Source organism: Phalaenopsis equestris, unplaced genomic scaffold (genome assembly GCF_001263595.1).
Source record: "Phalaenopsis equestris unplaced genomic scaffold, ASM126359v1 Scaffold235640, whole genome shotgun sequence".
Taxonomy (NCBI): Eukaryota; Viridiplantae; Streptophyta; class Magnoliopsida; order Asparagales; family Orchidaceae; genus Phalaenopsis; species Phalaenopsis equestris.
In genome coordinates this window covers 10464-17284 of record NW_018253501.1, presented here as the reverse complement: position 1 = coordinate 17284, position 6821 = coordinate 10464, and positions in this window count along the sequence as shown.

Here is a 6821-nt window from a genome sequence, read left to right as displayed (position 1 = left end):
ATGTGTATACAAATGGAGAATTCAAATAAGGAAAAAACCATTTAATTAATTAACAAACACACATGCATCAAAAATATATGAACCATTTCCACATTGTTTTCCTCTATTCACTCAGCAAGAGGGTTATTTTATTTTATTTTTGTGATTTTTCTATACCAAGATATGAATTTTTTAAGTTCTAGCATTTAAATAAATAAGAAAAATCCCTATTTTTCTACTTAAGTGGTGTGGCGCCACCTCAACCTTGACGTCTCCAAGCTTTCCACACGGTGTCTTCTGGTTTGGCGCCGCAAGACACCTCTACGCTGACTCGGCTTGCGTTTCATGTTCCCATCCTTCGTTCAAATCCATCACGACCGTCTGTCCGATAAAAATGAAAACAGACGTGGAAACGGATGACATCCGTTCATCATCCCCAAATCCCTAGCCCGAGAATCCTCCATCTCTCTCGATACTTAACCAAATTAAGTGTGGTTTGTTCCTATAAACTCATTTTGACTTGGAGAACATATCCATATAGTTAATCAAGCCTTAAAATCAATTCTATAAGCATGGAGAATAAAATGAAGCTCGGTTTAAGGGGAGAGTTCAATACCTTTGCCCAAGAGGTGTGGCCTCGATTGGGTGCTTCCAAAAGCTTGCCTCGAGTCCAAAGAGCTCCTAGATGAAGCCTCAAGTTATGGTGAAATGCCTAGGTTTGTAATCGACCAAGGCTGATTTAGGGGTTCAATCAAAGTCCACCCTAGGGTGATCTGGTGATAGGAATTTTGTGGGGGATCTTCCTCTTTCATTCAGGGGATATTATGGGTGCAATTAATTTGGATTTGGTGGATTCTAGAAGGATGTCCTATTTCGGGCTTGATTTTGAGCTCTAAAATTGAGCTCAGGCAGTGGGTGTGAGGACTTGAGGATGGTTGGATTGAACTTAGCGGATCTTGAAGAAGTTATGGGATCAATTTGGCAGAGTATCCCTAAGGAATTTCAAGCTCTCCTGCCTTGGCCATGGAGGGTGAGTTTAAATAAAGGGGGAAGGAAAGGCCACCATGGCTGGCCAGTGGGTGAGAAACGATGCTTAGGTGGGGGGAAGAAAGGCTCCAATGGCCAATTGGACTTATGCACATCAGGTGGGTTCAATTTTGAGTTTTAGCTCATTTTTCCCTCTTGGCCATGGTGTTTACCGGTAGCCAAGGTGGCCGACCGGCCAAGGTCAGGTCACCCTTTGGTCAGGTCACCATTTGGTCAGGGGGCTCAGGGCTTGGGTTTGGTGCAATCAATTGGGGTTGGTCATGTGTAAAGACTTTGGATTAAAATAGGATTGGGGAAGGGTCATTTTGGGTCAATTTGTGTCAAGATATGATTTGGGGTTGGGCTAATCCACCAAGGAAGGTTTGGGTGCTGAGGGAAATCAGGTGGTTCAGTGGGATTAGCATGGTGAGATCCCCATCCAAATGGATAAGGGCTAATAGTGTGTTTAAGTGAGTTATGAGGGTGGTTAATCATGTGTGAGGGGACCACTAAAGAGGCTCATCCTTTGCCTAAGATAGCATGGTGACATGAGCATGACTCATATGGCTTGCATGTGGCTTGGAGATGGCTTCATGGTCCTTGACTTGGTCAATTTGCATGAGAAAGGATTTTAAATTTATTTGGTATTTTAGGCAAATTTTGTCATGATGCTTCATTTGGAATGATTGATCATGGACTTAAGACTTAGGGAGTGATTTTGATCAAATGGATGATGAGGGGAAATTGTCATGTGGGCTTTTTATTGAATTTGGGCTTTTGGAATTAAACATGGTAGGCTTGGGCTTTTAAAATTGAGATTGAATTTGGGTCAAATTTTGGGCTAATCGAATGTTGAATTTGGTATAAGAAGGTGTCATGAAGTGTTTGTAAAGAATTTCAAGTGATTTTGAATTGAATTGCATGGTTAATTTGGTGGATTTAGGCATTGGTCAAAATTGGGTTTTTTTGATTTAGGTGAAATTGGGCTGACAATTGGGTCAAATTGGGCTTGAATTTTGTTTAGATTGGGATTTGGGGTACTGAATTTTGATTTGAAATTTAAATTGAGCAAGATTGGGGCTAATTGGGTCATGCTAAGGCTAATTTGAGGAAATTGGGCCTTTAAGGGCAAATTGGGGCTTTCGGTCAAATTGATGATTAAAAATTAAATTGGAATATTTGGGATGATTTTGGATGATTTTGGAATTTTTGGGATTTTTTGGAATTTTAGAATTCTAGAGTCATGAGGGGCATTTTGGTAATTTTTGACAATTTTGGGGGTATTTTGAAAATTTGGTGATTTTGGTGATTTTGGTGATTTTGGTCAATTTAGGTAGTAGTGAGTGATTTGAAATGACTTTTGAAAAGATTTGGGTATTTTGAGTAAATTTGGGATTATTGGCAAAAATTAGGGTTGTAGGGGTATTTCGGTAATTTGGTGATTTTGGGCTAGAGTGGGCAAGTAAGCCATGAAACCATGCCAACCAATAGAAGCCATATAAGGACTCATTTTGAGTGCTCAATATGTTGATCCTAACCTTCTTAGCCAAGTGTTAGGGGTTTGGGTCCATCCATATGAGATTTCTAAAAGAAGTCAGGAGATTAAATTAAGTGCAAGTGGTCTTAGGATTTGGGGTGTGTGAGAATGTTTAGTATGTGTAAGCTAGCCTAACCAAGACCAGGCAACCTAAGGTGTCCTAAGGCTTGACCATCCTATGGGGACTCTCCTTGAGCTCCATCATATTGACCCCACCTGCTAAGTGCTAGAGGTTAAGACCAACATATGAAACTTCAAGTTGAGCAAAAAAGAGTTTAAAATTTCTAATTGTGAGGGTTCCCTTTCTAGTCCTTTAGGAATAGTCAACATGAATGTCAATGGCTAGACCCTAAGCTACTAAAGAGGAAAAAAACTAGATCTCAACCAAAGATGAGGTCAACAAGGTCATTATGTTTTACAATGGATTATAACATTACAAATGGACGGTTTGCAAACTAAATTAAGAACCAGTGAAAATACCATCACAATTTTTAAAATAAAAAGAAATCCTTAAATCATTCTCAACCCACATGATTAATTCCCATATGCAAGGAGAAAAGAAAAAAAACTATTCAAAATTCATGGAGATGAAACAAAAATACATAATTTGTATTGAAAGCCAAGTCTTAACAACAAAAACTCAAACACAAATACAAAATACCTTTCTTATGTCTTCTCCCCAAGAAATTCCTGAAGTCTCCTTCAAAAAAATTCCAAACTCTTATTACACAAAATAAAGATTAAACACCCTTACAAATTAAATGAACTCTAAAAATCCTTCCATTTCACTAAAAAGTCTCTCTAGAGCTCCTCTTTTTCATTCAACAATTGGTCATTTTAATAGACCTCTGAAAATAACCAAGGGTTACTTCAATCACCCATCAAAATTTTGGCACATTCAACGCATCTTCTCGAATTTCAGTTACCGGCATTATAGCGGTAGTCTAAAGTGTGATAGCGCCGCCTTCTTGTCGTGCCTGGCGCGATAGCGCCAGGGTTGGCGCTATGGCGCCAAAGATATTTTTTCCACTTTGCTTCATTTTGCTCATATTTTCTCTAAATTACCATTCCTTGTACCTGAAACAAAAAAAAATGCAAAATATCTTTCTTTAAAGTACAATATCATAAAAAATGTGCAAGAAATGAGCATTAAATGTATATTAAAAATAGGTAATTTTCAGGTGTATCATTCTCTGAGGCATATTGCTAACTGAGTTAGCAATTTGTCCGAGCTAATTCTCAATATTTTTTATAACCACACTTTGACTTTGTAATTGATTCCCCATTTCTAACACCATTTTTTCTATAGACAAGTTCTTCTCCTTAAATTGTTGGTTATTATTAAAGTCAAGAGGATAAGAAGGTCTAACGTTAGCATTACCCTGGTTGTTCCAGTTTCCCCATGGCTTCGCTTGATTGTCCCCTCATTGCATTGTTGATTTCCACCACCATAATTATTATGTCAATTAAAATTAGGGTGGTTTTTTCAACATGGGTTATAATAGTTAGAATATGGGTTATTAGTTCTTTTATTAATTGCATTTAAAGTCTCAAATGATGATTGAGAATCAATCATATGTCCTAATGAGTTTTCTCCAATCACATGAGTTGTTTGAGTTAAGTTCATTCCAAACTGTTCTAACTTCCTAGATATCGCAGCAACTTGAGATGCCAAAATTGAAATTGCATCAGTATCATGAACACTGACTACTTTCTTAGGATTTTCCCTTTCAAAGTGCCATTGAACCTTGTTAGTAGCCATCTCTTCTATTAATTCATAAGCTTCATCAAATGGTTTCAAAATTAATGAACCTCCAACAACAACATCAATAATAGATCTAAGGGATCATAAAATGTTTGAATAATCAACTAGTTTAGTAAAGCATGATGTGGACACTTCCTGAGGAGTTCTTTAAATCTTTCTTAAGCTTCATATATTTACTTAGCTTCATATTGAGTAAATGAGGTAATATCATTTCTAAGCTTAACAATTTTTTAAGGTAGAAAATACTTAGCTAAGTGTGTTAAATCTCCTCAAGTTCTATAGATACAGATGCTAGTGAATTTAACCACATCTTAGTTTTATCTCTTAAAGAAAAAGAAAAAACTCTAAGTTTAACAATATCGTTTGATACGCCATCATACTAAATGTGGCACACAGTTCTAAAAAACTGGCAAGATGTAAGTTTGGATCCTTAGATGGCGTTCTCCCAAACTGATTATTTTGTGTCATTTGGATTATGGCAGGTTTAAGTTCAAATGAGTTAGTCGCTACAGTAGGTGTTTGTATACTTAAGTGAATTTCATTTGCTTTAGGGTTGACATAGTCCCTTAAAAGTTTTTGTATATGATGATATTCATTTTCAACAATTTGATTATTAAAGTTATTTTGTGATTTGTTCGCCATTTCTTGTAAATTATGAAGCTCTTTTCATTTTTGGATTTTTCTTATGGTTTGGTCTAACTCAGAATCGTAAGGTACAAAAGAAAAAGTTGAGAAAATAAAATTAAAATAAATTAAAACACTTAAAAATAAAATTTTATTTTTTTTTATTTTTTTCAGTTTTTAATTTTTTTTGTTATTATTATTATTATTATTATTATTATTTTATTATTATTATTATTATTATTATTATTATTATTATTTTATTATGCAAACAAGCGCTTATAGAAAAATGACACTAAAATTTTTCTAAAATAAGTCTTTCTGTTCAAATAAAATTTATAAGTTAAAAGTTTCGTTACTTCCTTCCTTCCCCGACAACGATGCTAAAAACTTGACCATAGTCGTGATTATGTTGTTATTTTCTTTCCAAAATATGGCAAAAAACATCACCCAATTTTTATTTAGCGGCTAGTGTGTGTAAATGATATGATATAAAATTTAAAATTTGATTAATAGTTTACACAAAAATTGTCTTTACAAACCTAGTATCGATCCCATAGGGAAGGTGAAGCTCTTTTATGGACTTAATAAAACTTTACTTTAACTCCAAACAGTTATTTAGAAAATATAGTTGCAAGTTTTTTTGCAAAAAGAAGTTACTAAATTCCTACTAATTATATTTCAAGGATTAAAGAAAAATGTTGATTTCTAAACTAATTTTACGTAGAAAAGTTCAATTTATGTAAAAAGTTCTTTCCCCTTACAAAGAGATCATGATCAGTGTAGGAATCAAATATTTAAAAGTTAAAATGAAGTTTTGTGAAAAATAGGAGTGTACTTATCCTTTACCCTCTTCCGAGTGCATAAAAAACATTGATTAATCTAAAGTTTAGTTCTTAAATCTTAGCTCATGTTGGATAGGTTCTAGCCTCTCCCCTCAATATTACTCACTGTGCCCTTTTTATAGGACTAATCAGTCCTTAAGTTTCAAACTATAGATCAAATTGGTTAAGGTTCTAGCATGTCACCCTTGAATCATTAATTTATGCTCATCCAAGCTTATCTCCCTATCTATTTGTACTAACAAATAGATTACCTTCTCACCCACTAAATTAATGTGAGTTTTATTAGTTGAGGAACCAGAGCCATCCTGGGTCATTATGGATTCACAAAAAAGTTATAACATATCAGTTGACCATATCGAATATGTAAATGAAGTACGAAGTAATGAATCATCTCAAATATGGAATAAGAGAAATCTTAAATAATTCTAATCCTATGTATGATTACTTCTTATTACAAGAAGAAAAATAAGGAAAACTACTCAGAATTCTTGAGGATAACACAACAAAACTTGATTTATATAAAAACCCAACTTTACATAGTAAAACAAAACTCAAACAAAAATACAAAGTACTTATTTTAGACTTCTCCCCTAGTGAATCCTTTGAAGTTCCTTTGATGACTTCTTACACAAATAAACACACCAAAACACTTTATAAAGACTCTTTCCAACACACTCACGCCACACACACACACACATATACTCTTACTAACAACCCTCTTCCAACCAACCAATATTCTCTTTAAATAAAGCCATAAAAATCACCAAGAGTCACTTCAAGAACCTCATCAAAATTCATCCAAATTCAATGCACAAAATCTAAAATCATTTTTGTCACCTAAGCGCTAGCCTTCTAGAAGTTAAATTTAACTACCTGGCGACTTCCTTCCTTTGCTCTGTTTGACCACTTATGTTTCATTTTTGCTCCTCTTACTCTTAAACTCCATCACTTGTACCTAAAATAAAAAAAATACACAAAATACCTTCTATTAAAGCGCAATAACCTTAAAAATGAGCATTATATATATATATATATATATATATATATA